Source organism: Sturnira hondurensis, unplaced genomic scaffold (genome assembly GCF_014824575.4).
Source record: "Sturnira hondurensis isolate 20B ecotype Veracruz unplaced genomic scaffold, ASM1482457v3 Scaffold0006566, whole genome shotgun sequence".
Classification (NCBI taxonomy): domain Eukaryota; kingdom Metazoa; phylum Chordata; class Mammalia; order Chiroptera; family Phyllostomidae; genus Sturnira; species Sturnira hondurensis.
The window spans coordinates 1,538,389-1,561,552 of NW_028079197.1; the positions used below are offsets into that span (position 1 = coordinate 1,538,389).

General features: G+C 38.8%; 1 non-coding gene across 1 annotated transcript; it reads left to right on the forward strand.

Annotated features, from left to right (window-relative positions):
• The first annotated feature begins 18,095 nt into the window (after positions 1-18,095).
• LOC118989862 (U6 spliceosomal RNA) lies at positions 18,096-18,202 on the forward strand. Its single transcript, XR_005067111.1, has one exon. It is a non-coding gene; the product is annotated as a U6 spliceosomal RNA (small nuclear RNA).
• Positions 18,203-23,164: the final 4,962 nt, after the last annotated feature.

Sequence of the window (23,164 nt, forward strand, 5' to 3'; positions counted from 1 at the left end):
CCTTATCCATGGACACTGGATTGTGTGAAGACTCAAAATATAAGCAGAATTTTGGGATAATGAGAAGAAAATCTCTTTGCTTAAAATCTCTCCTTCGCAGTACTCTTATGATGCTGAACACTTTCTTCTCCTACCTCCCCTAAAATTCACAATATCAGTGTTATCCTTTTGCTTCAAAAAATGAAGAAAGGAATAAAATGTAAATGAAAAAGCTTCTAAAAATTATTGTTTAAGTGAATATTTACTACCAGACAAGGGAAAGGTGGCTCCCCTCTCTTGTTTTCCAGGATTTTACTATTAAAATTCTACTAAACATCAATCTGTAAAATTAGCCAGTGGTAATTTTAGGAAGGCACAGAGTCTGATCTTGAAATATAAATCAGGCTTACATGATTCAGGGGGTCAGGAAGCATGATAGTAAATTCTTATGCAGGAGAAAATGAAGATCCTGCTATAGCACTCCCAAATGAGGTGCCTTGAATCTGGAAGAGCCAGAGAAAGAAAAGTGCAACTATCAAGCCAAAATGGGGCAATTGAAAGGTGGTATGAGAACCCAGTGACAGGAGAGACATGAAACCAAACTACCGAAATTATCAGTTAGTTTAAGGAATATTCTGGATACTTAATGAGAATATGAGTTATAGCAACTCAGAACTCCAAACCAAAATGAACACTGGAGCCAGGTCAGGTAGCAGAAGTCACCATCTCCAAAAGTGAAGACCTAGTATATGCTCAATACATGGTTGCTAAATTGAACTAAATCTTGCACTCACCTTACCTCCATCCTTAATTTAGAAACTTCATAGCATTTACCTGTACTTCTGGTCAGTTGCTTATCTGTTACAATCTAAGAGTGCATCTGATAATTAGCTTGCCTATCTGCCTTGCATATCTCAAAAGTAAGTACAAATAGAGATAACACATATAGCAAAAATCAGAAACAATTTTTTTTGTAATGGCAGCATATGGTTGTCCTAGGCACTGCTGTCTTCATTTTGTGTTTGAGTGGGGAAGAAGAAAAACAATAAAACCTTGCCTCTCTATAACACCTTTACATTACTGAGGATTTTTCATTACTTCTTACAGATTCTATACACACAATTTCAAAACACAGAAGGTTACCAAATCAAGGAAGCCTTATTTTACCACCTCTTATCTAAGGGAAGTGGGAGTATCTGGATAAAAGAATCTGTCATTCACAGCTTCAAGCTATTGGCATATATTTGGGACTCGAGGTGACTGAGAACAAAACTAACCCATCAAAGGATTTGTTTATGATTCCTCTTTTTCCTCTATTTAAGCCAACAGACAAAGCCCTACATACCAATTTCCTAGCTGTTCACAGTGCCAAAGTAATTTCAACACCAAAACCCACTTAGCCCTGCAGAATAAGAAAAAGCACATGCTTTTGTTGCTGTTTGATTAAAGCTCAAGTGCTGCATCTTAGAAAGCTCCTGCCCTTTAGAAAGCTCCAAGTTCCTTAGGCCATGTTCTCCCTTGATTACCTACCCTCCAAACAGCCTAAGATTGCCTCTTCTGTCTAATCAAAAGCAAAAGAAAAATGGTGAGAAATTTCAACCCTGGTTATACTAACAAACACTTCTGGAGAACTGGAGACATGACCTTTGCATACCCGGAATATTTTAGTGAAATGCTTCTACAGCTTGGTTGTTGAGACATTTATAAACATATATTAAAATATGTGATAAGGCTTTCCCTTATGTCAGGGAATTTGCCATTTACAGTATGAATAATAAAAGCAGAACTTCAAAACAACAGGGTTGTCTGATATTTCAGCAGAGACGTCTCATGGTTAGTAGTCTTTTTATTTTAGAGCAGTTTTAAGATTACCGAAAAATTGAGTGGAATGTATGGGGTTCCTATACACTCTCTCAACCCCTCCTCCTACCCCAGACAGTTTCCCCTATTATTAACATCTTGCATTAGTATGGTACATTTGCTACAACTGCTGAGCCAATATTGAGACACTATTATACCGAAGTCCAAAATTTACATTAGGGTTTGCTCTTTGTATTGTACACTCTGTGGGTTTTGACAAATGTAAGAAGCCATGTATCCACCATTATAGCATCATACAGAAGATTTCACTGCTCTAAATATACCCCGTGTTTCACTTAATCCCTCCCTCTCCTTCAGCCCCTGGCAACAATGGATATTTTTACTGTCTCCATAGTTTTGACATTTCCAGAATGTCTTATAGTTGCAAAAAAGTATGTAGCTTTTTCAGATTAGCTTTTTTCACTTAGCAATATACATTTATGGTTGCTGCATATCTTCATGGCATAATAGTTCATTTCTTTTTATTGCTGAATAATGCACCATTTCCAGATGTGCCAGAATTTATTCATCACCCACTGACATCTTGGTTGCTACCAAGTTTTGACAATTATGAACAAAGCTGCTATAAACATCTGTGTGCAGGTTTCTGTGTGCATGCAAGATTTTAACTCTTTTGGATAAATATCAAAGAATGTGATTTTGGATTTTGTGGTGTGAGGATGTTTCATTTTATAAGAAACTTCCAAACTTTTACCAAGTGGCTCTACCATTTTTCATTTTCACCAGCATCAAATGAAAGTTCTTTTTTAAAAAATATTTTATTTATTTATTTTAGGGAGAGGGGAAGGGAAGTAGAAAGAATGGGAGAGAAAAATCAATGTGTAGTTGCCTCTCATGTGTCCCCTACTGGGGACTTGGCCTGCAACCCACGCATGTGCCCTGACTGGGAATCGAACCAGCGACCCTTTGCTTCACAGGTCCGTGCTCCATCCACTGAACTACAGCAGCCAGGGCTAAATGAAAGTTCTTTTTTAAAATTTTTTTATTGAACTCTTGTTCAAGTACAGTTTTCTTTCTTGTATTCCCAGCCCTGCCCCCCCCCCAGTGCTCCCCACCTCCCTCCCATCTCCGCCCGCCACCTTAGTTATTGTCCATGTGTCCTTTATACTTGTTCATGTGAGTCCTTCCCCTTTTCCCCTGTGATTCTCTCCCCTCTCCCCTCTGGACCCTGTCAGCATGTTCTGTATTTCAGTGTCTTTGGTTACATTTTGCTTGCTTGTTTGTTTTGTTGTTTAGATTCCTGTTAAAGGTGATATCATATGGTATTTGTCTTTCATCACCTGGCTTATTTCACTCAGCATAATGCTTTCCAGTTCCATCCATGATGTTGCAAAGGGTAGGAGATCCTTCTTCCTTTCTGCAGCATAGAATTCCATACAACCACTATGGAAAACAGTATGGAATTTTGTTAGAAAACTAAAAATGGACATGCCTTTTAACCCAGCAATTCCACTGTTAGGAGTATATCCTAAGAACCCTGAAGCGCCAATTCAAAAGAACCTATGCACCCCAATGTTCATAGCAGCACAATTTATGATAGCCAAGAGTTGGAAGCAACCTAGATGCCCATCGGTCAATGACTGGATCACAAAACTATGGTACATTTACACAATGGAATTCTATGCTGCAGAAGTGAAAGTTCTTATTACTCTGCTTTCTCACTAGCATTCAGTGTTACAAGTGTTTTGGATTTAGCCATTTTAATACATCTGTAGCAGTTATCTTGTTTTAATTTACATACAATTCACTGATGACATATGATATGGAGTATCTTTTCATATGCTTATTTATTATCTGTATATCTCCTTTGGTGAGGTGTCCATGCAGATCTTTTCATCACTTTTTAATTGGATTGTTTGTTTTTTCATTGTTGAGTTTTAAGAATTCTTTGCATATTTTATACATCAATCCTTTATCAGATATATCTTTAGTGAAGACTTTTCCCTCAAGCTGTACCTTTTTTCTATTCTCTTAACAGTGTCTTTAGCAGAGTAGAAGTTTTTAAAATTTTAATGAAGTCCATATTTTCCACTTTTTCTTTAATGGTTTTGTGCTTTTGATATTGAACCTAGGAAGTCATCACTAAACCTAGAGTCGCATAGAATTTCTATTTTATCTTCTAGCAGTTTTACATTTTGCATTTAATTCTGTGATTCATTTAAGCTACTTTTTGTAAAGGATGTAAGGTCTGAGTCTAGATTTTTTTAAGGGAGAATGTAGATATGTCCAGTTGTCCCAGCACCATTTGTTGAAAAGACAACACTTTCTCTATTGGATTGCCTTTTCTCCTTTGTCAAAGATCAATTGACTATATTTGTGTTGGTCTATTTCTGGTCTCTTTATTCTGCCTCATTGATCTATTTGCCTATTCATCAATATGACACTTTCTGGCCTACTGTAGCTTTATAGTAAGTGTTGAAGTTGAGTAGTGTCAGGCCAAGTTTTTTCCACTTTCTCTATTGTGATGGCTATTTTGAGTCTTTTGCCTTTTCATATAAACTTTAGAATCAGTTTGTTCATATTTACAACATAACTTGCTCAGATTTTGGTTGAAATTCCACCCTGAAAACTATAGATCAAATTGGAAACAACTGACATCTTGATAAGATTGAGTCTTTCTCAGTTTTAGAGTTTTCCACATATAGGTCTCTTATACATTTTGATAGATTTATACCAAATTATTTCACTTTGGGCATGAAGGTAAAAGGTATCATGTCTTAATTTCAAATTCCAATTGTATATTGCATATACACAGGAAAGCAATTTATTTTTTTATTTTAATTAAAAAATGTGTTGTTGTTTAATTACAATGATAAAAACATCATAATTGTCACCGTTTTCCCCAATACTCTCCCCTGTCCTTCCCACTCCCACCCTCAATCCTCCCTGCATCTTCTTTGTCCATGGGTCCTTTATACATGTTCCCTGACTGGACCCTTCTCCTTCTTTCCCCGGTTATTCCCCTCCCCCATTCTCTCTGGTCACTGTCAGTTTGCTCTTTATTTCCATGTCTCTGGTTATATTTTGATCATTTATTTGTTTTGTTGATTAGGTTCCACTTATAGCAGAGATCATATGGTATTTGTCACTCACTGCCTGGCTTAGCATATGCTTTTTCACTTAGCATAATGCTCTTCAGATCCATCCATGCTGCCACAAAGGGTAGGGGCTCCTTCTTTCTTCGTGCTGGCTAGTATTCCTTTGTGTAAATGTACCACAGATTTTTGATCCACTCACTACTGATGAGCACTTAGGTTGCTTCCAGCACTTGGCTTTTGTAAACTGGCTAGGAGTACATAGGTTCTTTTGAATTGGTATTTCAGGATTCTTAGGGTATAATCCCAACAATGGTATTGCTGGTTCAAAAGGGAGTTCCATTTTTAGTTTTCTGAGGAAATTTCATACTGTTTTCCACAGTGGCTGCACCAGTCTGCATTCCCACCAAGAGAGTTCCCTAGTATTCCCTAGTGTTCACTAGAGTTCCGTTTTCTCTACAACCTCTCCAGCACCTTTTGTTTGTTGATTTGTTTATGGTGGCCATTCTGACTTGTGTGAGGTGGTATCTCATTGTGAATTTAATTTGCATCTCTCTGATGTCTAGTGATGCTAAGCATCCTTTCATGTCTCTGGGCTCTCTGTATGTCCTCCTTGGAGAAGTGTCCGTTCAGGTCCTTTGTCCATTTTCTAAGTGGATTGTTTGTCTTCCTGGAGTGGAGTCCTGTGAGTTCTTTTTAAATTTTGGAGATTAAACCCTTGTCTGAGGTATCATTGGCAAATATATTTTCCCATATGTTTGTTTCCCTTTTCATTTTGCTAATGTTTTCTTTGGCCATGCAGAAGCTTTTTATTTTGATATAGTCCCATTTGTTTATTCATAAAGCAATCAACTTTTGTATTAACCTTGTATCTATCAACCTTACTATAATAGTTTATTAGTTCCAGGAGTTTTTTGGATTTTCTACAAACATAATCATGTTGTCTAAGAATGACATTCATTTCTTCCTTCCATGTACGTATAACTTTGATTTCCTTTTCTTGTCTTCTTAAATTATTTAGGCCTTCCGGTATGATGCTTAATAGAATATAAGCTTAATACCATACTCCTTTGGTAAGCAGTATGCTGCATTGTTCCTACTCATATCAGGAATGCCTGAAGTTTCTGACCATTAAGTATAATATTAGCTGTAGGGTTTTTTGCAGATGTTCTCTATCAAATTGAGGAAGTTCTCTTCTATTTCCAGTTTGTTGACAGTTTTTAATATGAAAGAATGTAGAATTTGCCAAATGCTTTTTCTACACCTATGGATATGATCACATTTTTTTTGGCTTACTGATGTGATGGACTATATTGTCAGCAACAATTTTGAAACCTAATATTTTTATAATAGTATAATACTGATGAAATCACAGTATATCTTTAGGATGGACTATCAGGGAACCATTAATCAAGATTTCAAAAATATTCAACAACACAAGAAAATACAGACACGATAAAAATCAATCCATGTCTCTATGGTCAATTAATATTGAATAAAGGAGGCAAGACCATACAACAGAGTAAAAACAGTCTCTTCAATAAATGATGTTGCAAGAACTGTACAAAAATGGAACTACACTACCAACTTATACCACACACAAGAATAAACTCAAAAGACTTGAGTATGAGATAAAAAAACATAAAAATCCTAGAAGGAAACATGCAGTAATATCTCGGACATTTCTTGTGGCAATATTTTTGCCAATATGTCTTCTAATGGAAAGGAAAAAATAAACAAATGGGACCATATCACACTAAAAAGTTTCTGCACAGCAAAAGAAACCATCAACAAATGAAAAGAGAACTCACTGTATGGAATAACATATTTGCCAATGATAGGGTTTCATTGTCATCTGATTAGGGTTTCATTTTCAAAGCACATAATAAAAACATAAAACAGAATACCTAGAAGACAAACAATCCAATTAGAAATGGACAAAGAGTCTGAATAGATATTTCTCCAAAGAGGCATAAAGATGACCAATAGAAATATTTAAAAATTCTAAATATCACTAATCATCAGAGAAATGCAAATTAAAACCACAATGAGATATCACCTCACACCTGCCAGAATGGCTATCATCAATAAATCAACAAACAATAAGTGCAGGAAAGGATGTGGAGAAAGGAGAATCCTAGTGCACTGTTGATGGGAATGCAGACTGGTGCAGCCACTATGGAAAACAGTATGGTTTCCTCAAAATATTAAAAATGGAACAGCCTTATGCCCCAGCAATCCCAGTTCTAGGAAAACAAGCTAAGAACCCTAAAATGCAAATTACAAAGAATATATGGACCCCTAAGTTCATGGCAGCATTATTTACAATAGCCAAGATATGGAAACAGCCCAATGTCCATCAGTAAATGAATGGATAAAAATGTTGTGGTACATTTATGCAGTGGAATACTATGTAGCTATAAAAAGGGAAGTTTTATCTTATGTAACAGCATGGATGGACCTGGAGGGTATTGTACTAAGTGAAATAAGGCAGTCAGAGAAAGACAAATACCATATGATATCACTTATGTGGAGCCTAATGAGCAAAATAAACTGATGAACAAAATAGAAACAGGACACATGGAACATACTGACAGTTATCAGAGGGGAGTAGGAAGCAGGGACTGGATGAAAGGAGGTGAAGGGATGAGCCAAAGAACATATATGCATAACCCATAGACACAATAGCGTGGTTATGGCCAGAGGGAATGGGGGTTCAGGACTGGGTGGAGGTGGGCAAACTGGGTGGTGAATGAGGACATCTGTAACAATGTCAACAATAAAGTTTAAGAAATTGAAAGAGTGAAGTACAATGCCTTGGATGAATACAAAACACACACACAATGCTTAATATGTTATACATACATCACCAACAAACATTTTTAAAAATTTGAAAAACACAGCACTTAATAGTGTACGGAAAGAACACTTGTCTACAGTAAAAGAGCTGAAGCAAGATGTCAGAGCATCACTTTGTTCAGTGTCAGCTGGGAATGTGAATGTTGGGTGACTCATATTTTGCCACACTGAGAATTTCCATGGGTGACCACGAAAGCACTGTGAGTATTGATTTCAGAGCTACAGATAAATTTTCACAACCAGGTGAATTCATAAATATGTAACTCATAAATAATAAGAATCAACTTTGTATATATTCACATATATATGTATATAATTAATAATGTTTGCAAATTGTATTAAATGGGATAGAAAATACATGTAATACTGCAAGAAAATTATTAAATTTATACTAAGTTTATAACAGGTGATTTTAATTAGTATGCTTGGTACTTATCTGTATTTTCTCAAATTTCTTTTTAATGTGAAAAGATCTCCCTCTCAAACAGTTTAAGAGCCCATCCAACGTCTTAACAGCAGCTTTTTCATACGAATGGCTGGTCTTGGCTCATGCTTCACAACTTCCTAAATTCTCTCAAACAAACAACAGCCAGCCTCAGTGGCCCTCAGCCCCCTTACATTTTGCTAAGTGGACCTAGGCCTTGCACTTGCAGCAGCCAACCTAGGGTCACAGCTTGGCTTCACCTGGGAATCTACAAGCCCAGCACAAGTAGCAAATATCTTAGATTGCTTTACAGGCCAGATAGGGGGGCCCTGGGCAAAACACAGGTGGGGGCTGACCATGGCCTGCACTACCTAAGGAACCCCAGAGCCTGCACACCCAGTGGACAGCTACAGACCACATTGGAGAACCACTACTTTGCTCCTGCACAGCTGATCCTCCACGGATGATAAAAGTTGGTTGTCAGTGATCACAGCCAGTCTTTGCAGCTGACTGGCTTAGATAAATCCCTCCCATTGGCTTGCCAATAGCAATCAACGCTCAACTACAAGAGGAGTGTGTGCTCAGCCCACATGAAGGGCATACCTTGAATATCCAGCTTGAGTGATAAGGGAGGCTGTGCCACTACAGGACCTGCTACATTAGACCATGCTACCAAGACAGGGAGTCATAGCAGTTCTCCCAAATACATAGAAACAAACATAGGAAGGCTGTCAAAATGAGGATAAAAAGAGAAATGGCCGAAATGAAAGAATGGATCAAAACTTCAGAAAAAGTACTAAACAAAATGGACATAAGCAATTTATCAGATGCAGAGTTTAAAACACTGGCTATAACATGCTCAAGGAACTTACCTAGGACATCAATGGCATAAACAGGATCCAATCAGACTTTCAGCCAAGATGGAGGCATAGGTAGACACACTTTGCCTCCTTGCACAACCAAAAGAAAGACAACAACAATTTAAAAACAAACAAACAAAAAAAAAACAACCAGAACTGACATAAAATCAAACTGTACGGAAACCTGACAACCAAGGAGTTAAAGAAGAAACATTCATCCAGACCGGCAGGAGGGGCAGAGACAGGCAACTGGGCAGAGAGGACCAGGGGCAAGGCAGTGACTGGTGGAGCAGAGCCAACAAGGCAGTGGCTAGTGGACGCAGTTAAGTGGCCGAAGTAGGAGTGGGGCAGGTAAGGCTGCAGCTGGCTGGCAAGGCGGCAGCTGGCACACCTAGCGAGGTAGCCAGTTGCAGACTGGGTAGTTCCACATTTGCGTGCAGATAAACCAGAAGGAACAACTGGGAAGCAAGATGGATGGGGTGACCCAGAGCTCCAGCTGTGGGATATAAAGCCCCAAACTTCTGATTGTAAACACCTGTGGGAGTTGGGGCAGCAGGAGAAATTCCCATCCTCATAAGAGAGTTTGTTGGAGAGACCCACAGGGTCCTAGAATGTACACAAAACCACCCACCTGGGATCAGCATGAGAAGGGCCCAATTTGCTTGTGGGTAGTGGGGGAAATGACTGAAAATTGTCAGAGAGTGGAGCAAGCAGCACTGTTGCCTCTCAGAACTCTCCCCCACATACTGCATCACATCACAGCTAGGTGGGTTGCCCCACCCTGGTGAAAACCTAAGGCTCTGCCCTTTACTACACAACAAGCAAGCCAAGACAAAAAAAAGGAACAAATGAAAGATCAGATCAAAGCTCCAGAAAAAATACAACTAACAGACAAAGAGATAGCCAAACTATCAGATGCACAGTTCAAAACACTGGTAATCAGGATGCTCACGGAATTGGTTGAATATGGTTGCAAATCAAAGGAAAAAATGAAGGTTATGCTAAGTAAAATAAAGGAAGATGTACAGGGAATGAACAGTGATAGGAAGAAAACTAGTACTCAAATCTATAGTGTGGACCAGAAGGAAAAAAGAAACACTCAACCAAAACATAATGAAGAAACAAGAATTCCAAAAAGGGAGGAGAGGCTTAGGAACCTCCAGGACATCTTAAATGTTCCAACATCCAAATCATAGGGGTCCCACAAGAGAAAGAGGAAGAGCAAGATATTGAAAACATATTTGAACAAATAATGGAGAACTTCCCCAAACTGGCAAAGGAAATAGATTTCCACAAACTCCACGAAGCCCAGAGAGTCCCAAACAAGTTGGACCCAAGGAGGAACAATCCAAAGCACATCAAAATTGCATTACACAAGATTAAAATTAAGGAGAGAATCCTAGAAGCAAGAGAAAGGGGGACCATAAGACAGTCAGCTGATTTCTCAAAAGAGACCTTACAGGCAAAAAGTGGCTGGAAAGAAGTATTCCAAGGCATGAAATCCAAAGACCTACATCCAAGATTGCTCTCTCCAGCAAAGCTTTCATTTAGAATGGAAGGGCAAATAAAGTGCTTCTCAGATAAGGTCAAGTTCAAGGAGTTCATCATCACCAAGCCCTTATTATATGAAATATTAAAGGGATTTATCTAAAAAAAATAAGATAAAAATATGAACAGTAAAATGACAACAAACTCACAATCATTAACAACCACACCTAAAACAAAAGCAAACTAAGCAAACAACTAAAACAAGAACAGAAACACAAAAATGGAGAATACATAGAGGGGAGGGGGGAAGTTACACAGAATAGGTAGTACAGATGTTAGGTAGAACATAGACAGGGGGACGTTAAGAATAGTATAGGAAAAGTAAAAGCAAAAAAAGATAGAGTTATGACCCATGAACATGAACAAAAGGGGGAAGTATGGGTGGAAGGAAGTGTGCAGGGTGGAGGGAATAAAGGGTGCGAAATGGGACAACTGTAATAGCATAATAAATAAAATATATTTTTTATTTTATTATTGTTTTTTTTTAATTTTTATTTAAATCTTGTTCGAGTAGAGTTTTCTGTCTTGTATTCCCAGCCCTACCCCCCTAAGTGCTGCCCACCTCACTCCCATCTCCGCGACCCACCTTAGTTATTGTCCATGTGTCATTTATACTTGTTCATGTGAGTCCATCCCCTTTTCCCCTATGATTCTCTCCCCTCACCCCTCTGGACCCTGTCAGCCTGTTCCATATTTCACTGTCTTTGGTCATATTTGGCTTGCTTGTCTGTTTTGTTGTTTAGATTCCTCTTAACAGTGACATCATATGTTATTTATCTTTCACTGCCTGGCTTATTTCGCTCAACATAATGCTTTCAGGTTCCATCCATGCTGTTGCAAAACATAGGAGCTCCTTCTTCCTTTCTGCAGCATAGAATTCCATTGTGTAAATGTACCATAGTTTTGTGATCCAGTCATTTACCAATGGGCATCTAGGTTGCTTTCAACTCTTGGCTATTGTAAATTGTGCTGCTATGAACATCGGGGTGCATAGGTTCTATTGGATTGGTGTTTAGGGGTTCTTAGGATATACTCCTAACAGTGGAATTGCTGGGTCAAAAGGCACGTCCATTTTTAGTTTTCTTAGAAAATTCCATCCTGTTTTCCATAGTGGTTATACCAGTCGGCAATCCCACCAAGAGTGAACTAGGGTCCCCGATTCCCCACAACCTCTCCAGCACTTGTTGTTTGTTTCTTTGTTTATGATAGTCATTCTGACTGGTGTAAAGTGGTATCTCATTGTGGCTTCAATTTGCGTCTCTCTGATAGCTAGCAGTATTGACCATCTTTTCATGTGTCTCTGGATCCTCTGTATGTCCTCCTTGGCGAAGTGTCTGTTCAAGTATTTTGCCCATTTTTTAATTGGGTTGCTTGTCTTCTTTGAACAAAATATTAACAAAAATATTGCAACATTAAACGACACCCTAGATGAAAAGGACCTAACTGATATATATAGAACCCTTCATCCCAAAAAGCTAAATACACATTCTTTCCAAGTGCACATGGAACAATTTGAAAGATAGACCACATGATAGGACACAAAACGAGTCTCAACAAATTCAGGAAAACAGAAACCATACCAAGCATTTTCTCTGATCACAAGGGACAGAAATTGGAAACTAACCACACAGGAAAAAACCCAAACACCCCAAAAAACGGAGACTGAATGATATGCAATTAAACAACGAATGGGTCAACATTGAAATTAGGGAAGAAATCAAAAAGTTTCTGGAAACAAATGAAAATGAACTCACAACAACCAAAAACTTATGGGACACAGTGAAGGCAGTCCTGAGAGGGAAGCTCATAGCAACAGAGGCTTACTTAAAGAAGATAGAAACATTTCAAACAAACAACCTAACCCGATGCCTGCAAGAACTCAAGGAACAACTACAAAGACAGCCCAGAGCAAGTAGAAGGAAGGAAATGAGCAAGATCAGAGCAGAATTAATGACATAGAGACTAAAAGCACAATTCTAGGGATAAATGAACCCAGGAGTTGGTTTTTTGAAAAGATAAACAAAATAGACAAACCTTTAAGTAGGCTCATCAAGAAAAGAAGAGAGAGGGCCCAAATCAACACAGTCAGAAATGAAAGAGGAGAGATTACAAATGACACCACACAAATAGAAGGGATTGTAAGAAATTACTATGAAGAATTGTATGCCAAGAAATTTGAAAACCTAGGTGAAATGCACACATTTCTAGAAAAATATAATCTTCCAAAACTCAATGAAAAAGAAGCAGAAAACACGAACAGGCCTATAACAGCAGATGAAATTGAAGAAGTAATAAAAAATCCCATCACACAAAAGCGTTGGACCAGATGGTTTCACAGGAGAAGTCTACAAAGCTTTTAAGGAAGAGCTAACCCCTATTCTTCACAGACTATTCCAAAAAATGCAAAAGCAGGGAAAACTCCCAAACTCTTTTTATGATGCCAGCATCATCCTAATTCCAAAGCCAGATAGAGACACAACAAAGAAAGAAAACTTCAGGCCAATATCGCTGATGAACATAGACGCTAAAATCATCAATAAAATATTGGCTAATCACATCCAACAATACATCAAAAATGTCATACACCACGACCAAGTGGGATTCATCCCAGGGATGCAAGGATGGTTCAATATTCGTTAATCAGTAAATATAATACATCACAGAAACAAAAGTAAAGACAGAAACCACATGATCATATCAATAGACTCAGAAAAAACTTTTGATAAGGTACAACACCCATTTGTGATAAAAGCACTCAGCAAAGTGGGAATAGAGGGAGCATTCCTCAATATAATAAAGGCCGTATATGAAAGACCTACAGCCAACATCATATTCAATGGGCAAATACTAAAAGCTTTTCCACTAAGATCAGGAACAAGACAAGGTTGCCCACTTTCAAGACTTCTATTTAATATTGTATTGGGACTTCCGACAAGATGGAGGCATAGGTGGAAACACTATGCCTTCTCCCACAACCAAGTTTGAATACAACAAAGGTTTGGAGAAACAAAGACACAACCAAAGGACAGAAAATTGAATTATACGGAAGTCTGACTACATCTAACCATTCAACGGGGACGGTAAGAAGGGCGGAGCCAGCAGCGAGCAGGGTCGGGCGGGACCAAGGCGCAGGCAGACGGGAACCAGTTGGGGTGCGGGGCAGACCGAGGGTGCATATTCGCGCACAGTGAGACAGACCACGCAGGCCCCAGGAGGCGAGGGCTGACGGCGGTGGCACACTCTCGTGCAGTGGGACGAAACGCGTGGGCCCGGTGATGGCAGCAACTGCGGCACCGGTGAGGGCCGCGGCGGCAGGCGGCGGACAGGACGCCATAGTCCCTCTCTGACCCCACCCCAACATACAGCGTCACAACCCAGCAACTTAGTTGCCCTGCAATACCAGTGAGAGCCATTGTCCCTCTTTGACCCCGCCCCCACATACAGAGTCACAACCCAGCGACTGAGTTGCCCTGCTCTAGTGAACACTTTAGGGCTCTGATCCTGCTACGGAACAGGCACAAACAGCCCAAAAGATGGCGCAAGAAGAACTCAAAGTCCCAGAGCCAATAACTCTAAGTGATCGAGAAATTGCCAGCCTCTCAGAAGCACAATTCAGGACACTATTTCTCAGGATGCTCACAGAACTGGTTGATTATAGTCACAAATTAGAAGAACAAAGTTACAAATTAGAGGCATATATGAAGGCTAAACTAATTGAAATGAAGGGAGATGCACAGGAAACCAATAGTGATGGAAAGGAAATGGGGACACAAATCAATGGAATGGACCAGAAGGAACAACAAAACATCCCACCAGAAAGGAATGAAGAAATGAGAATTCAAAAAAATGAGGAGAGGCATAGGAACCTCCAGGACATCTTTAAACATTCCAACATCCGGATTATAGGGGTACCAGAAGGGGGAAAGAAACAGCCATGAGTGGAAAACATATTTGAACAAATAATAAAGGAGAACTTCCCCAGTCTGGCAAAGGAAATAGACTTCTAGGAAATCCAGGAAGCTCAGAGAGTCCCAAAGAAGTTGGACCCAAGAAGGCACACACCAAGGCACATCATAATTACATTAGCCAAGACCAAAATGAAGGAGAGAATCCTAGAAGCATCAAGAAATAAGGGGACAGTCACCTACAAAGGAGTACCCATCAGACTGTCAGCGGATTTCTCAAAAGAGACCTTCCAGGCAAGAAGGGGCTGGAAAGAAGTATTCCAAGTCATGAAATCCAAAGACCTACAGCCAAGATTGCTTTATCCAGCAAAACTTTCATTTAGAATGGAAGGACAGATAAAGTGCTTCTCAGATAAGGTCAAGTTCAAGGAGTTCATCATCACCAAGCCCTTATTATATGAAATGCTAAAGGGACTTATATAAGAAAAAGAAGATGAAAAATATGAACAGTGAAAGGACAGCAAACACACAGTTATTAACAACCACACCTAAAACAAAAGCAAACCAAGAGGACAGCTAGATCAGGAGTGGAACCATAGAAATGAAGAACACATGGAGGGTTAGAAACAGGGGAGTGGGAGGAGGAGAAGGGGGGAGAAGGCACAGAAAATAGCATAGATGGTAGGTAGAAAATAGGTAGTGGGGAGGGTGAGAATAGTGGGGGAAATATAGAATCCAAAGAACTTGAGACACGTGGTTATAAACTAAGGGGGGGAGAATGGTGGGGGAGGGAGGGTAGGGGTGGAGGGGAATGAAGGGGGGGAATAGAACAACTATAATGGTATAATCAATAAAATATAAAAAAAGAAAAAAAGAAAGAAGGTGAAGGGATTATATATGCATAACCCATAAACACAGAAAACTGTGGTGATGGCCAGAGGGAAGGGGGTAGGGACTGGGGGCAGGTGGGCAAAGGCGGGGAAATGGGAACATCTGTAATAGTGTCAAAAATAAAGTTAAAGATACAAATTAAAAAATATATTGTATTGGAAGTTCTAGCCACTGTGATCAGATAAGAAAAGGAAATAAAAGGCATCCAAATCAGAAAGGAGGAAACAAAACTGTCATTGTTTGCAGATGGCATGTTAGTGTACATGGAAAATCCTATAGACTCTACCAAAAAACTGCTCGAACTAATAAATGAATTTAGTAAAACAGCAGGATACAAAGTCCATATCCAGAAATCAAAGGCATTTTTGTATACCAACAATGAAACAACAGAAGCAGAAATCAAGAAAAAAATCCCATTCAATATAGCAAAAACAAAAATAAAATATCTGGGAATAAATCTAACCAAGGAGGTAAAAGACCTGTATGCAGAAAACTACACAACACTGAAGAAAGAAATCAAGGAAGACACAAACAAATGGAAACATAGACTGTGTTCATGGATTGGAAGAATTAACATCATCAAACTGTCCATACTACCCAAAGCAATTTACAGATTCAATGCAATACCTATTAAAGTACCAATGGCATATTTCACAGACATAGAACCAACACTTCAAAAATTTATAAGGAACCATGAAAGACCCCGAATAGCAGCTGCAATTTTGAGAAAGAAGAACAAAGTAGGAGGGATCACAATACCTGATATCAAACTGTATTACAAGGCCACTGTAATCAAAACAGCCTGGTACTGGCATCAAAACAGGCACATAGACCAATGGAATAGAACAGAGAGCCCAGAAGTAAACACAAATCTCTACAGTCAATTAATATTCGACAAAGGGAGCAGTAACATAAAATGGAGTAAAGATAGCCTCTTCAACAGATGGTGTTGGGAGAACTGGACAGCCACATGCAAAAAAATGAAACTCGAGCACCAACTTACACCATACACCAAAATAAATTCAAGGTGGATAAAAGACTTAAATAAAAGCCAGGAAACCATTAATGCCCTAGAGGAGAGCATTGGCAGGAAAATCTCAGATATTCCACGCAGCAATATTTTTACTGATACGTCCCCTAGAACAAGGGACATAACAGAAAGATAAACGAATGGGATCTCATCAAAATTAAAAGCCTCTGCATGGCTAAGGAAACCAGTATCAAGATAAAAAGAGAAGCAACTGTTTGGGAAAACATACTTGCCAATGATATCTCAGACAAAGCTTTAGTCTCCAAAATATACAAAGAATAAAATATATTTTTTAAAAATCTAGTCAGTAAGAAAGGATACACTAACAGAAATAAAGAATGATTTTTAGTGAAACAATAGTAGAGTGGATGAAGCTGAGAATCAAATCAATGATTTTGACAGAAAAAAGCAAAAACCAACTAATCAGAACAAGAAGAAAAAAGAATACAAAAAACTGAGGATAGTGTATGAACTCTCTGGGAGAACTTCAAGAGATCTAACATTCATATCATAGGAGTGCCAAAAGGAGAAGAGAAAGAGCAACAAATTTAAAATCTATTTCAAAAATAGTGAAAGAAAACTTCCCTGATTTGGTGAAGGAAATAGACATGTACATCCAGGAAGCACAGAGTCCCAAAGCAGATGGTTGCAAAGAGGCCCACATGAAGACACATCATAATTAAAATGCCCAAAGTTAAAGACACAGAGAGAGTTTTAAGAGCATCAAGAAGAAAGCCATTAGTTACCTGCAGAGGAGTTCCCTTAATACTGTCAGCTGATTTCTCAAAAGGAACTTTGCTGGCTAGAAGGGATTGGCAAGAAGTATTCAATGTCAGAAGAAGTAGGGACATACAGCCAAGATTGCTCTACCCAGCAAAACTATAATTTAGAATCGAAAGGCATATAAATAGCTTTCAACCAAAGGAAAAACTAAAGGAGTTCATCATCACCAAAGCATTATCCTATGAAATGTTAAAGAAATTCATTTAAGAAAAAGATAAAAAGTATGAATAATAAAATGGTAGTAAATATATAAAAACCGAATCTAAAAATCAAGCTAAACAAGTCAAAACAGAGACAGAATCATGGATATAGAGACGGTTTTAGTGATTGCCAGATGGGAGGGAGGGTAGAAGAGGGTGGATAAAATGGTGAGGGGATTAAGAAGTACAAATAGGTAGTTACAGAATAGGCATAGCCATGTAAAGTACTGTATAGGAAATGGAGTAGCCAAAGAACTTATACTCATGACCCATGGGCATGAACAATGATGGGGGGATTGCCTGAGTGAGTGAGGCGGGTGCATGGTAGGGGGGGCAAAGGAGGAAAAACTGGGACAACTATAATAATATAATCAATAAAATATAAAAGAAAAGGTTGTCATTGCAAAATTAACTAAAATGGTGATAATGTTCTAAACCTAAATGTTATTATAGTTAATTATGGCACTTCCATAACAAAATGCATTGAATTCTTAAAGATTAAAGTAGTGTCCTTATCTGCAGGGATAAATTTCAAGATATCACATGGATGCCTGAAACCACAAATAGTACCGAATCCTATACAGACATAATATCGTGGTGGTGTAGGATTTGTTCCGGACCATCATAATAAAGATAATATCCCAATAAAGTCAGTTACACAATATTTTTGGTTTCCTACTGCATATAAAAGTTATATTTAGTGCTCGCTTCGGCAGCACATATACTAAAATTGGAACGATACAGAGAAGATTAGCATGGCCCCTGCGAAAGGATGACACGCAAATTCGTGAAACGTTCCATATTTTTCTTGTTTGCAGATGACATGATAGTGTATATGGAGAATCCTATAGACTCTACCAAAAAACTGCTCGAACTAATAAATGAATTTGGCAAAACAGTGGGTTACAAAGTCAATATCCAGAAATCAAAGGCATTTTTGTATACCAACAATGAAACAGCAGAGGCAGAAATCAAGAAAAAAATCCCATTCAATATAGCAAAAACAAAAATAAAATATCTGGGAATAAAACTAACCAAGGACGTAAAAGACCTGTATGCAGAAAACTACACAACACTGAAGACAGAAATCAAGGAAGACACAAACAAATGGAAACATATACCGTGTTCATGGATTGGAAGAATTAACATCATCAAACTGTCCATACTACCCAAAGCAATTTACAGATTCAATGCAACACCTATTAAAGTGCTAATGGCATATTTCACAGACATAGAACAAACACTTCAAAAATTTATATGGAACCACAAAAGGCCAGGAATAGCAGCTGCAATTTTGAGAAAGAAGAACAAAATAGGAGGGATTACAATACCTGATATCAAACTGTATTACAAGGCCACTGTAATCAAAACAGCCTGGTACTGGCATCAAAACAGGCACATAGACCAATGGAATAGAACAGAGAGCCCAGAAATAAACACAAATCTCTACAGTCAATTAATATTCGACAAAGGGAGCAGTAACATAAAATGGAGTAAAGATAGCCTCTTCAACAGATGGTGTTGGGAGAACTGGACAGCCACATGCAAAAAAATGAAACTCGAGCACCAACTTACACCATACACCAAAATAAATTCAAGGTGGATAAAAGACTTAAATAAAAGCCAGGAAACCATTAAAGTCCTAGAGGAGAGCATTGGCAGGAAAATCTCAGATATTCCACGCAGCAAGATTTTTACTGATACGTCCCCTAGAACAAGGGACATAATGGAAAGAATAAACGAATGGGATCTCATCAAACTTAAAAGCCTCTGCATGGCCAAGGAAAACAGTATCAAGATAAAAAGAGAAGCAACAGTTTGGGAAAACATATTTACCAATGACACCTCAGACAAAGGTTTAATCTCCAAAATATACAAAGAACTCACACGACTCTACTCAAAGAAGACGAGCAACCCAATTAAAAAATGGGCAAAGGACTTGAACAGACACTTCGCCAAGGAGGACATACAGAGGATCCAGAGACACATGAAAAGATGCTCGATATCACTAGCTATCAGAGAGATGCAAATCAAAACCACAATGAGATACCACTTAACACCAGTCAGAATGGCTACCATGAACAAAGAAACAAACAACAAGTGTTGGAGAGGTTGTGGGAAAAAGGGTACTCTATTTCACTGTTGGTGGGATTGCAAACTGGTAAAACCACTGTGGAAAGCAGTATGGAATTTTCTAAGAAAACTAAAAATGGACGTGCCTTTTGACCCAGCAATTCCACTGTTAGGAGTATATCCTAAGACCCCTGAAACACCAATCCAATAGAACCTATGCACCCCGATGTTCATAGCAGCACAATTTACAATAGCCAAGAGTTGGAAGCAACCTAGATGGCCATCGGTCAATGACTGGATCAAAAAACTATGGTACATTTACACAATGGAATTCTATGCTGCAGAAAGGAAGAAGGAGCTCCTACCCTTTGCAACATCATGGATGGAACTGGAAAGCATTATGCTGAGCGAAATAAGCCAGGCAGTGAAAGACAAATGCCATATGATATCACCTTTAACAGGAATCTAAACAACAAAACAAACAAGCAAGCAAAATGTAACCAAAGACACTGAAATACAGAACGTGCTGACAGGGTCCAGAGGAGAGAGGGGAGAGAATCACAGGGGAAAAGGAGGAGGTCTCACATGAACAAGTATAAAGGACACATGGACAATAACTAAGGTGGGTGGCAGAGATGGGAGGGAGGTGGGGAGCACTGGGGTGGGCGGGCAGGGCTGGGAATAGAAGAAAGAAAACTGTACTTGAACAAGAGTTAAATAAAAAAAAAGAAAGAAAAAAAGAGAAGGAAGTAAAAAAAGTTATGTTTATTACATAATCTAGTCTGTTATGTGTAAAATGGAACTACATCTAAAAAACAATGTACATACCTTAATGAAAAATTCTCTGTTGCTGAAAAGTGCTAATCATCATCTGAGCCTTCAGTAAGCTGTATTCTTTTTGCAGGTGGAGAGTTTTCCTCAGTGTTTATGGCTGCTGACTGATCAGGGTGGTGATTGCCAAAGTTTAGGGTGGCTATGGCAATTTCTTAAAATAAGACAACAATAAACTTTGCTGAATATGATTCTTCCTTTCATGAAAAATTTCTCTGTAGTATGTAATGCTGTTTGATGGCATTTTACCCACAGTAGAACTTCTTTTTTAAAATATATTTTATTGATTATGTTGTTACAGTTGTCCCATATTTTCTCCCTTTATTCCCCTCCACCCTGTATGCCCCTCCCACCAGCATTCCCCACTTAGTTGATGCCCATGGCTGTACGTATAAATTATTTGGCTTCTCCATTTCCTGTTATTCTTAACCTCCCCTGTCTATTTTGTGCCTACCCTTTATGCTTCTTATTCCCTGTACCTTTCCCCCCATTCTCTCTCCTCGCTCTCTGCACTGATAACCCTCCACAAAATCTCCATTTCTGTGATTCTGTTCTTGTTTGATTAGTTTGATCTTGCTTTGTTTTTTCTTAGATCCAGTTGTTGAAAGTTGTGAGTTGTCATTTTACTGTTCATATCTTTCATCATCTTCTTTTTCTTAGATAAGTTCCTTCAACATTTCATATAATAAGGGCTTGATAATGATGAACTCCTTTAACTTGTCTTTATCTGGGAAGCACTTTACCTCCCCTTCCACTGTAAATTATAGGCTTGCATGATAGAGAGCTCTTGAGTGTAGGTCTCTCTTGAGTGTAGGCCATTCATTGCTTTGAATACTTCTTTCCAATCCCTTCTTACCTGCAAGGTGTTTTTTGTTTGTTTGTTTGTTTGTTTTAGAAATCAGCTTATAGTTTTATGGTAACATAATCTTGGGTAACATAATTTTGATGTGCTTTAGTGTGTGCTTCCTTTGGTCCAACTTCTTTGGGACTCTCTGAGCTTCCTGGATTTCCTGGAAGTCTATTCCCTTTGCCAGATTTGGGAAGTTCTCCTTCATTATTTTTTCAAATAAAATTTCAACTTCTTGCTCTTCCTCTTCTCCTTCTGGCACCCCTATGATCCAGATGTAACATTTAAAGTTGTCCCAGAGGTTCCTAATCCTCTCCTCATCTTTTTGAATTCTTGTGTCTTCATTCTGTTCTGGTTGAATGTTTCTTTCTTCCTTCTGGTCCAAATCATTGATTTGAGTCCCCATTTCCTTCCCTGTACATTTTGCTTGATTTCACTTTCCATAGCCTTTACTTCTTCCTGTATTTTGTGTCTATACTCAGGCATTTCTGTGAGCATTCTGATTACCAGTGTTTTTGAACTCTGCATCTGATAGGTTGTCTATCTCTTCATTGGTTAGTTCTTTTTCTGGAACTTTGATCTGTTCTTTCATTTGGGCCATGTATTTTTGTCTCAGCCACGTGTTACATAGTAAAGCATGGAGCCTTAGGTATTCACCAGGGTGTAGCAACACACCCTGCACTGTGTTGTAGTGCTATATGTGGGTGAGGAGTCTGAGAGGAAAAAATGCTGCTTGCTATGCTTTTGCCTGGCTTTCAGTAACTTCTGTCACTACCCACAATCATATTGGGCCCTTCTGGTGGTGATTCCTGGATGGGTGGGTTTACATACATTCGAGGACACTGTGGGTCTCTCCAAGACAATTTCCTGTGAATTTGGGGGTGGGGGTTTCTCCTGCTACGGAAACCTCCACAGGTTTTTAAAGTCAGAGGTACTGAGGCTTATATCCCCACTCCAGAACCCTGGGTTATGTAATCTGTCTCACTATCCATTTGTTCTCCCTAGCTTATCCACACCCATATGTGGGAGTACTCAGTCTACCTGCCTCATACTTACATGCCCTGGTCCTCCAGCCACTACCTTTCTGTGAGTCCTCTCCACCCCAACTGCCCATCTCCACCACTCCTTCTAGTGTGGATGAATGTTCGTTCTTTAACTCCTTTGTTGTCAGACTCCCATATAGTTCAATTTTCTGGCAGCTCTGGTCATATTTGTTTTAAAATTTGTTGTTGACCTTCTTTTGGTTGTGGGAGGAGGCACATTGTATCTACCTATGCCTCCATCTTGGCCAGAAGTCCCTCCACAGTCGAACTTCTTTCAAAATTGGAGCCAATCCTCTTAAACCCTGCTGCTGCTTTATCTACTAACTGTATGTACTATTCTAAAGCCTTTGTTGTCATTTGTACAATCTTCAGAGTATCTTAACTAGTGGTCAATTCCATCTCAAGAAGCCACTTTCTTTGCTTATCCATAAAAAGCAACTCCTCATCTGTTCAAGTTTTATCATGAGATTGCAGCAGTTGGGTCATATCTTCAGCCCCCACTTCTAATTTTAGTTTTCCTGCTATTTCCACCACATCTGCCCTTAGTTACTCTAGTGAAGTCTAAAAACCTTCCAAATCATTCATGAGAGTTGAGATCAACTTTTTACAAACTCCTGTTGATGTTATTTTGACCTCTTTCCATGAACCATTAATGTGCTTAATGGCATTTAGAATGGTGAGTCCTTTACAGAAGCTTTTCAATTGAATTTTCCTACATCCATGAGAGGAATCACACTATCTATGACAGCTATACCTGTATGAAATGTATTTCTTAAATGATTAGATTTAAAAGTCAAAATTACTCCTTGAACCATTAGCTGAAGAATGGATATGGTATTAACACACATGAAAACAACATTAATCTCACTGTGCATCTCCATCAGAGCTCTTGGGTGGCCAGGTGCATTGTCAGTGAGAAATAGTATTTTGAAAGGAATATTTTTTTCCTGAGCAGTAGGTCTCAATAGGGGGGCT